Here is an 11121-nt window from a genome sequence, read left to right as displayed (position 1 = left end):
TGTTATCTTTGAGTGGTAAGATTAGGAGTACTTTTCAAGTTTTTCCTTATATTTTTCTGTGGCTTAGAATTCTTCCCACATAAACCCACATTATGATTATAATCAGAAAAAAATTAGTTACTTTTTAGAAGCCAGCCTGTGACCCCTAGGGAGACCATGCATCCCACTTAAGGGCAACCCAATAACATCATGATTAACTGTGTCTTCTACATTCTTCCTGGAAATTTCACCTGTTCTTGACTTTGTACAAGAACTTATAAAACGTAAGTTATGGTCATCAGATTTCCTGAAGCCCTCTGCTTCTCTCCTCCCATGTTCTCAAAGTGATCCCAAGGATATTTTAGAAACTGGAAGCAAATAATATAAGGAGAAAAGAAACTGGAGTGGAAGTCTTGCACGTAGAAGGGAGAAATCATTTTTAGATAAGTCACTGGGAAAGTGAAGAATAGAGAGCGCATCCTTGATATGGTTTGGCTGTATTCCCACCCAAATCTCATCTTGAATTGCAGCTCCCATAATTCTTACATGTTGTAGGAGGGACCCGGTGGGAGATAATTGAATAACGGGAGCGGTTTCCCCCATACTATTCTTGTGGTAGCAAATAAGTTTCATGAGATCTGATGTTTTTATAAGAGATTTCCCCCTTTCACTTGGCTCTCTCTTTTGCCCGCTGCCATATAAGACATCCCTTTGCTCTTCCTTCCTCTTCCACCATGATTGTGAGGCCTCCCCAGCCATGTGGAAATGTGAGTAAATTAAACCTCTTTCCTTTATAAATTACCCAGTCTTGGGTATGTCTTTATCAGAGCGTGAAAACGGACTAATACAGTCATTGTATTAACTACTGATGTGAGCAGTATTTACTGTGTATTCTTCTCAATACTTTAACAGTAGTACGTATGAAGTATGTCCTGTTACACTTATCTTCGTGCCTGTTTTTCACCTGGGAAACTGAAGTGCAGATGGGTTAACTAAGTGGTCAAAGTTACATAGTTAGCAAATGGCAGAGCCAGGATTTGGACCTAGGCCGTCCTGGTCTTTGGAGTCTAGGCTCTTAACCTACCTGCCACACTGCCTTCTTTAGGGGTGCAGGACAGGGTCACGTGGACTATGGGAGTTCGATAGATTAACTGCTGGCAGGCCGATTCCTGTTTCTTCCTCACTCCCACATCCCAGTGACCCCCCCTCCGCCCCGCAAAATCCTCTCACTTTTACCTTAGTAGGATCTGTTGAACCTCTCTTTTCATGCCAGCTTCCCAAGCATGGGTTCAAGTCCTCATCGTGTCTTGCCCAATGTACCCCTGTAGCTTATTCTCTGGCCTTCCCACTTCAGATTTCCCTCATTTATTTCATAGTTATACAAAAAATATTGTTCTGTGTCAGGAACAGGGGCAAGGGGGAGGGGAGAATGGGGAGTTATTGTTTAATAGGTATGGGGTTTTGGTTTGGGAAGATGCAGAAGTTCTAAAGAGAGAAGGTGGTGATGGTTGCATAAAAATGTGGACATACTTAATGCAACCAAACTGTACACTTAAAAATGGTTAAGATGAGGCCGGGTGCAGTGGCTCATGCCTGTAATCCCAGCACTCTGGGAGGCCGAGGCAAGCGGATCACCTGAGGTCAGGAGTTCGAAACTAGCCTGGCCAATACGGTGAAACCCTGTCTCTACTAAAAATACAAAAATTAGCTGAGCTGAGCATGGTGGTGGGCGCCTGTAATCCCAGCTACTAGGGAGGCTGAGGCATGAGAATTGTTTGAACCTGGGAGGTGTAGGTTGCAGTGAGCCGAGATCGTGCCACTGCACTCCAGCCAGGGCAACAGAGTAAGACTCCATCTTGGAAAAAAAAAAGGTTAAGATGGTAAATTTTATGTGTTGTATATACATATGTATATATATATATAAACGTATATATGTGTTTATATATAGACATAAAAACATATGTATATATGTAGCATATAATTTGTGGGTTTATATATATAAATAATATATAATAAATATAAAAATAATAATTGTTCTGAAATGTACCTTAAAAAGCCTCTACTGCATCTCCTTCTCCACAAGATAAAGCCCACATTTCTTAGCATAGCTTTCATTACTTGATCATCTGGCTCATGTGCCATGCAGGACTGTAGCTTGGCCACCATCTTTTTGTGCCGATGACTTTGTGATCAACCACTCCTCTTTGGCCCTTCTCCTGGAAAGACCCCATAGAACTGAGAGCTATCATTCAGCCTTGCTGATTATCATGGAAGTAGCAGGAATGATGGGTTAATAAGGAGATAGACTAACAGACAGCCTCTCAGGTGGCCAGACAGCATAGAGTGAATGGAGATGGTATGGCTTAGTGAAAGAGGTATGGGCTCTCAAGTCAAACAAGTCTGAGTCTGAGTTCGGGCTTACCATTAAACTCTCCATCTGTGAAATGAGGATGATCGTTTCCTATTGTAGGGCTATTGTGAGGATTATTAGCAATCATGCCCCAGATATAGTGGGTATTCAGTATAAGATACACAGTGTGAATTCTCTTTAGCTCAGACTCAGTTAAGCTAAGTTTGGAAAGAAAGACATGGGTGGTATTCCAGTTATCTATTTCTGTGTAGCTTAATACAACTGTCATTTAGTTTGCTCACAGATCTGTAATTTGGGCAGAGCTCAGCAGGAGGGCTCATTCCTAGTTCACATGGAATCAACTGGGGCATCTTGGCTGAGGGCTGGATCCTCTGTTTCCAAGATGGCCTGTGCACATGTCTGGCAAGTTATTGCTGGCTGTTGGCTGGGAGCTCAGTGGAAGCTGAGGACTAGGAACCTCAGTTCCCATGTGGCCTCTCTACATGGCCTGAGTTCTAAGGATAAGAGAGAGGGAGAAAGAGAGAGAGTGAGAGCAAGCAGGCAGAAGCTCTGTTGCCTTTTGTCACCTATCCTCTGAAGCCCATAGTGTTACTTGCACCATATTCTCTTAGTCAAAGCCCACCCAGGATCAAGAGAAAGGGACATAGGTTCCACCTCTTGACAGAAGAGTGGCAAAGTTCTGGAAGAACTTGTGAGATGAGAAATATTGCTATGGCCATTCATGGAAAATGCAATCTGCCACCAGGAGTTTTCAGCTTCTAGCTTAAGGCTTTGGACTTGGAACCCATAGGGAAGTGATTTCTGAGGTTTACAGAGTGTCATGGGGCCGGGCGCGGTGGCTCACACCTGTAATCCCAGCACTTTGGAAGGCCGAGGCGGGCTGATCACGAGGTCAGGAGATTGAGACCATCCTGGCTAACACGGTGAAACCCCGTCTCTACTAAAAATACAAAAAATTAGCCGGGCGTGGTGGCGGGTGCCTGTAGTCCCAGCTATTCAGGAGGCCGAGGCAGGAGAATGGTGTGAACCAGGAAGGCGGAGCTTGCAGTGAGCCGAGATCGCGCCACTGCAGTCCGGCCTGGGCGAAAGAGCGAGACTGTGTCTCAAAACAAAAAGAGTGTCATGGGCACCATGTGCGACATGGAACCAGGAGGTGGGGGACATGAGTTTTAATCGTATCACCACGCAGCAGTCTCCTCTTACACAAAGCACTCACCTGGAGCCCTGGACTTGTCATTTGTAACCAGATGATGCCCTCTTCAGCTTTACTCTTCTCCAGTTCTCTGAGACTGTGAGGTCCGGGCACTGTCCATTCCAACTCCGACATGTCAGCCATGGCTGAATCAGTGCTTCTCCATCCATCTTCTTTTCACATCGGAATTGCTAGAGGAGCTGTCAAAAATGCAGATGCCCAGGTTGAAATGATCAGGGGTGGGATCTGGACATCAGTCATTTAATTTAAAAAAAATTTTTTTTAGAGATGGGTTCTTGCTGCGTTGCCCAGGCTGGTCTCAAACTCCTGGCCTCAAGTGATCCTCCTACCTAAGCCTCCTGAGTAGCTGGGATTTGAGGTGCTAGCCACCACGACTGACTACATCAGTAATTTCCCTGGGGGTGATATTAATGTGCAGCCAGGGTTGAGAATCGGTGAGCTCCGCCATTGTGTCCATCTAAGTGTGTACAGGAAGTCAATCAAAGGAACCCAAGTGTAGCCATTGCTTTTCATGCCCCTGTGACATCCTTTTGAGCCATCTATGAGACCAGCCACAGAAGAGGTGGACAGTTCTATGCTCGCAGACTTCTGTCTGCCTCTGGGGTTTCCCCTGAGCCCTGGCAGCCTGCTCAGCTGTCACAGGAAGAGCCCACAAGTGCAGGGGAAGTAATGGCCCAGGAGCAAATGTCAACTGTTGGGGAGGGAGACTTGGATAAATGCCCCAGTCTCCAGCCCTTCCTAGAGACAATTCTAGAAGGCATTCTCTATGCTTCTCAGAGGTCTCTTTGGACTTGAGCTCCCACTGTCCACAACAAACACCCCAAACTTGGCTTCCATCCTTCCCTGTCTCTTTCTCCCTGCCTCCTGGGATTACCTCCCAAAGAAAGTACTTGCACTCCAGTCTTGATCTTAGGCCCTGCGACCCAGAGAACCTAAACTAAGATGCTAAGTGATCACTGCTCAATTGTGAACTGGCAAAGAGTGGTGTGAACTAAGGGAAATTGGAAAAACTGCTCGCCACAGCCAAACCACTGGTGCACGCACCCCTGCCACCTTTCCAGGCACTTCTGCACTTAAAACTCCCACAAGGGACTCTTGCTAACCCATACATGACAGATGCTTTGGTGAGAAGGAAAGTGTCAGCTGGCTAGCAGCAGAATCACTCTAGACACTAGTGGGGTTGGGGAGGAGAGGGTTCTTTCTTCACACTCTATCTTTTCTGGAGGAAGCAGAGATAACCCTACAGCAGGGGTGTCCAATCTTTTGGCTTCCCCGGGCCACATTAGAATAAGAAGAATTGTCTTGGGCCACACATAAAATACACTAACATGATAGCTGATGAGCTAAAAAAAAAAAAATCACAAAAAAATCTCATAATGTTTCAAGAAAGTTTATGAATTTGTATTGGGCCACATGTGGCCTGTGGGCTGCGGGTTGGAGAAGCTTGCCTAGGTCATGCATTCTCAGTGGAGGTGCTATCATCCCCATTGGGGTGGAAAATTGGTTCTTGGTAGCAAAACAACAACAACAACAACAACAAAAAAAAAACAACACAAAAAACGCTTATATATGACACAGGGCCAGGACTAGGATGAGGCAAGTCAGGGGCCCAGGGAAGAAAATATTAAGGAGACAGCCACTCCCAGGGCTGTGGATGTCCGCATATGGATAAACATATTAACTCGCTAGATGGCAACGAGCCTGTGCATAAAGAGATGAAAAGGATCAGGCAGAGGCAGAAAGTGTTGCAGTTTGAAATAGACTGGTCTGGAACAGCCTCTCGGAGAAGGTGACATTTCAGTAAAATGTGTAGGAGGCTCTGGAGCAAACCAAGGGGCCTTCTGGGGGAAAAGTGTTCCAGGCAGGTAGAACAGCAAAGGCAAAGGCCCTGAGGTGGGAATATGCTTGGTGTGTTGGAGAAACGGCAGGGAGGCCAGGATGGCTGAGTGAGGGGAGGGCAGGAGAAGATAAGGTTGGGGTAGAGAGCTGTCTGTTTCATGGAAATGTTGGGGCGATTCCATTGAGTGAGGAGCACAGGTATAAGGCCAGTGTCATCAGTGTCCAATAAAGGTGAGTTGGCCTCCCGCTTTCCCCACCCCCAAAGCGCTAAGCAGCATTTACATGTCGTCAGACTGAAATAGCTCTAGAAGCTACCAGCCTTCGGAAGTTACACCAATCACTTCGGAAGTGAACGGAAATCATGGCTAGCATTCTAAATGAAAAGCACAGCCATGACGCTCCATTATCAGCACGGGCCAGGACCAGCAGCGTAGATTGCTAGCCATGTGTCTAGTTTCAGAGGCACTGGGAAGGGCGGGGAATGATCCCCCAGTATCCTCTACTGGTCAGAAAGTTAATTTCAAGGCTCTCATTCTTCCTAAAGTGCACATCCCTCCTGGTGGAGCACGGTGGACACCCAGTAGGTCAGTGGCCCTTCCTTCTCTTCAGCCCACAGCCCAAGATGAGAAGCGGCCTGGTGTAGTGAAGCTGGAGAGCCTGCCTCACATCCTAGTCTGCCCTTTTACATGTAATCTTGGGCAAGTTACTTGACTGCTCTTTTCCTCCATTTCCCTATCTGTGAAATGGGGATAACGTACCTCATAGGGTTGTTATGAGGGCTAAATGAGCTAATATTTATGCAGTGCCCGGTCATATAGTAATGGTGTATAAGTGCTTGTTAATTAAAGATAGACCCCCTTTTGGGGCTCTAATCTTCCCAGGAAAAAATGCATATGAACACATATTTGCATTTTATTTCGGGGCATTTATGGACGCTCCAAAATGCATCTCGTGGACCCTTGGGGAAGGGACAGTTCATAAAGCCCTGAGAGAACCAGGATGAGTTCTGGAGGGATCAAGAGCCAGGGGGATGGGTGGGCGATACTGTGCGAAGGCAGGAGAAAAGCAAGAATTGGGGGCTGGGGGCTCAAGAACACATTTCACCTTCTTCCCGTTCTGGCCAAAGCCCACCTAGAACTGCGGATTGCTTGCACTTTGGGAAGTTCCATCAGCTAAGAGCCGAAGTTTTTTTTAATGATGTCATTATTAATCGTTTAATAAATACATTATGTAAGAGTACTTATTGAGCAGTGTCCCAGCGCGAGTAAACATGTTTTGGATATACCAAATTAGAAATGTTTTCATTCAGTTTTGGGGGTTATGTAGTAAACTCTGAAAATGCCGTTCCTGGAAGAGTGTCTGTTATCCCAAGCCCTTAAAAGCCAGTGTAATAACAACAAAAATATTGTTCTGTTTGGGGTTCCCATATAAGAGTGCCTAGGCGTGGTGGCTTGTTTTTAATTATCTCTCTATGGAACAGTAATTCAATCCAGAGGAGGACTGCCACCAGATTACAAGTTTCAGTCGGGTTGAAAATATTCATGCAAGGAGAGCTAGTTGTAATCTTTTTAGATCCACTCCCAAAAGATTAAGCCTTTTTCTTCCCCATCCAACTTGGGGAAGAATGTGGTGGAAGTAAATACTCATAGTATTACCACAATCATAGGTGTAAGACAACCATCTCACATTTGAAGTCTTAATATCTACCACAGTGTCAAATAGCAGGGAGAAAAATGAACACTTCAGAAACACCCAGACATGATCTTGCATAACTTTGGTGCAGGTAGTTTATTTGGGAGGTGATCCCAGGAATCAGGAGTGAAGGAGCAGGCATTAGGAAAAGAGAGAAGGGAGAAGGCATTAAGAAAAGAGGAAAAGTCATTAACAGGTATGTTATTGAGGTCACCACTGTAGGCAATGGGGGCTCACAATGGCTGACTTTTTAATGCTGTTTTTGATATGTATTTGGGTGGACATTTTAGCATACATTTGTAAGACCTGTTAAGGCATCTATCTGCTGTGATTGGCAGCTATAACTACTCCTCCAAACTTTGAAATCTGAGTTATAGTCATCCAAGAAGTATTCTTGAGTCTTTCCTCTGTTGACTCTGCATTAGTCATTTTGCCTTGTTACTTTCAGATCCATTCCCCATCCTTCCCTTACTCTGTATCACAGGGACCTGACCCCTTGCAATATCTTTCATGTCTCCTTGCCAACTGGCTTCCAGCTAGGTTCGGCCAGTGGGTGGCAGTGACAGGAGATTGGAGTGCAAGAGGAAAGGGGAAGTCAGGGTATTTCTCCCCCTCTCTCGGTTTGGCTGGCATCTCTAATGGGGGCTGTGCCTCTTCCATGATTCCAGTCTCACTGGACAGACCCCCTCCAACATCCCGTGGCCTGAACTCCTGCCTTATGGCTCTGTTCATCGGTATCTGGTAATATTACCTCCCTCCTTTGCTCTTCCAGAATCTTCCTGCTGTTGCTCACCTCTGGATTGCTCCAGTTCTTCATCTTTACAACATTTCCCTGTGTTACATTCCTGCTCTTGAACTACCTGTCATGGGTTCCCAACTGATCTCTGACTGACGGAGATTTCTTAAGGATTTCATTAGTCATTGCAAAAATATTTTAGGACATCAACCACAAACAAGACACTGGACTAGATTCCTGGAAGGTAATAAATAAAGCATCAAGCAGCTTAGCGTCTAGTTGGGTAAACAAGGCACACAGTGGAAAAGTTAAATGACATCTGTCCAAATGCCAAGTGAAAGAAGGGTGTAGTCAATGAATACTTGAAGATATAAAGAGGAGAGAGCCAGCTCCATCAGCTTTTGTAACCAGGGCATGCTTTAGAGGGCCAGGGAGCCGACATAAAGGGGTCATCTCCCAAAACTTACAATTTTGTAAAACAAGGTGAAAAATTGGAATTTTATTTGAAATTTCCTGATTTTTAAATGTTGGTGAGTAATTCAAATTTTCAATAACTTGGAGCTGGGCATGGTGCCACACATCTGTAGTCCCAGCTACTCAGGAGGCTAAGGCAGGAAGATCACTTGAGCCCAGGAGCTTGAAACCCCCATTTCTGAAAAAATTTTTTAAAAATATCCAGGTGTAGTGGTATGTGCCTATAGTCCCAGCTACTCAGGAGGCTGATGTGGGAGGATCCCTTGAGCCCATGAGTGGGAGGCTGCAGTGAGCTATGATTGTGCCACTGCACTCCAGCCTGGGCAACAGAGCAAGACCCTGTCACTAAAAGAATAATAATAACAAAAAACTCCAGCATGATTCCCACTATGTAGACAGGATAAAACTTGTTTGGAGGCTGAATTGAGACTGTAGGTGTACAATTGGTGGATGGATTACTGTATGGGGGAAGAAATGGGATGCAAAGAATGTTAGGATTCCTTCCAATTAGAAGGTTCTAGGGTTCTAATTTTTCACCCGGGTATGAGGCAGTGACGGCCTGGGTATGGAAGGGGGCAGTGAGCATGGGGAGAAGGGACAGATGAGAGAGAGATTAAAGAAGATTAATAATAAAACCCTATGGCCAGGCGCGGTGGCTCACACCTGTAATCGCAGCACTTTGGGAGGCCAAGGCAGGCGGATCACTTGAGGTCAGGAGTTCCAGACCAGCCTGGCCAACATGGTGAAACCCCGTCTCTACTAAAAATACCAAAATTAGCCAGGCGTGGTGGCAGGTTCCTGTAATCCCAGCTACTCGGGAGACTGAGGCAGGAGAATCACTTGAACCCGGGAGGAGGAGCTTGCAGTGAGCCGAGATTGCGCCACTGCACTCCAGCCTGGGTGACAGAGCGAGACTCTGTCTCAAAATAATAATAATAATAATAATAATAATAACACCCCCCATTTCTGTATTCGATTATGGTCTACAGAGTTTGTCATTGGAACTGGGATAGAGTAGAGCCTCAGAGGTTAGGCTCAGAAGTCAAACTGCCTTCGTTCAAATCTCAGGTCTACAAGCAATGATCTGTGAGGCCTTGAACAAGTTTCTAAACCTCACCCATCCTGTTTCTCAAGCACTAACAAGGAATGATGTTAATGATATCACCTACCTCTTCAGGGTCGAGGAGTCCTTCTCATGGCATAACTCTGACCCACTCTTCTGCCTTCCTCTTCCACTTTTAAGAACTCATGGACTAGATTGGGCCCACCCAGGTAATCCAGGATAATCGATCCATCTCAGGATCCTCAGTGTTCATCACATTTGCAAAGTTGTTGGCTGATTAAATAATAAAGTATGTTTGAAGTCCTTCATGTGGTAAGCCTGGATCACAGGAAGCGTGGATCAGTTTTTGCTATTCCTGTTATGCCATGTACATTCTCTCTTTGAGAATCCTTGCAACAGCCCCATGCTACAATGAGAAGACTGCCCAGGATGCAATGACTGGATATGGAGGTGGGAGTTGGGGATGGGGAGGAGTCAGGAGCAATGGCCAGAGAGTTAGCATCTTGGTTTGTAGACTCGACTCTATTGTTAAAAGTAACTCTTTGTTTCTGGGCTCTTCACTTGACCCCTGTAGGATTTTCTCTCTTGAAGGGCAGTTCCTTGCAACTCATTCTCCATAATTTAGGAAACTGGGTTTCTGAGTATGGTGGAAAGACTGATGGCTCCCCAAAAATGTCCACATCCTAAAATCCCTGGAACCTGTAAATATGTTACCTTACATAGCAAAGGGAACTTTGCAGGTGTGATTAAAATGAAAGACCATGAGATTATCGTGGACTACTTGGGTGGGCCTAATAGCTCTTAAAAGTGAAGAGGAGTCAGAGTGATGCCACCTGAGAAAGACCTGGCCCTGTCCCATCATGGCTGACTTTGAAGATAGAGGAATGGGGCATGAGCCAAGAAATGTGGGGGGCTTCTAGACTCTGGGAATTGAAGGAATGGCCCTCAATGTATTGCTAGCAAGAAAATGAGGACCTTGGTCCTACAACCACAAGGATCTGAATTCTGCTTATCCTGAATAAGCAGGAAATGGATTCTCCCCTAGAGTTTCCAGAAAAGAATGTGGCCTAGCATCATCATCATTGATTTTAATCTGGTGAGACTCCTACTGGACGTCTGATATGCAGAACTCTAAGATAACAATTTTGTGTTTGAAGCCAGTAAGTTAATGGTACAGCAGCAACAGCAAACCAGTACTGAAGTTTTCAACTTAAATGTTTGGCGGGTGTTACTGGCAATACTTTTGAGTTCAGGAACTGATCAAGGGTGGAAATGATGTGGGGTGATGAGGGATGACTTCTTGGATATACTGAGTTGGAGAAGCAATGACAGCAAGACATTCACATGGCAGTGCTCGAACCACACTTGGCCATGTGGGATTAGAGTTTAGAAGGTAGTGGCAATAACTGAAAAAATAAAAAGTGCCTGGGAGGGGATGTAGGGAAAGAGACTCCATTGATGGGGCCAGTTTCTTGAGTTTCCAGTTTGTCTGGCTCCATTTGGCTTCTATTCTAAGCCAAACTCCTGCTCATCCTAATTGGAATATATGGACTTTGTTTTAAAAAAATCACTAGGGAGTCATACTGAGTAAATTTTATAGACACGGCACCATAATTTTATTTATTGACTTAAATTGAGACTTCCATAAATGAATAATGCTTGAAAATTGGCTCTTTGTAGGTTCCAAAGGAAAATCTGAAAATTTTAAATGTTTTTCCTTTCTTTGTTTATGAATCTTTTTAACAATGGAAATG

At 45.0% G+C, this 11121-nt stretch overlaps 2 protein-coding genes across 9 annotated transcripts in view; one reads left to right on the top strand and one right to left on the bottom strand.

Annotated features, from left to right (window-relative positions):
- Positions 1-11121, bottom strand: part of LOC134809367 (uncharacterized protein C10orf95-like) — a 73080-nt gene that overhangs the window by 2580 nt on the left and 59379 nt on the right. The window contains exon 4 of the mRNA XM_063804893.1: positions 3567-3742. The gene's annotated coding sequence lies outside the window, so the exon portion shown is untranslated. The remainder of the gene's footprint in view (positions 1-3566; positions 3743-11121) is intronic.
- The window catches only part of ADGRG2 (adhesion G protein-coupled receptor G2), a 136771-nt gene that overhangs the window by 71531 nt on the left and 54119 nt on the right, over positions 1-11121 (top strand). The gene's annotated exons all lie outside the window — the stretch shown is intronic.

This window comes from Pan troglodytes, chromosome X (assembly GCF_028858775.2).
Source record: "Pan troglodytes isolate AG18354 chromosome X, NHGRI_mPanTro3-v2.0_pri, whole genome shotgun sequence".
NCBI classification, from domain to species: domain Eukaryota; kingdom Metazoa; phylum Chordata; class Mammalia; order Primates; family Hominidae; genus Pan; species Pan troglodytes.
The sequence above is the reverse complement of the archived record's forward strand: the minus strand, read 5'-3'. Positions and strand labels throughout refer to the sequence as shown.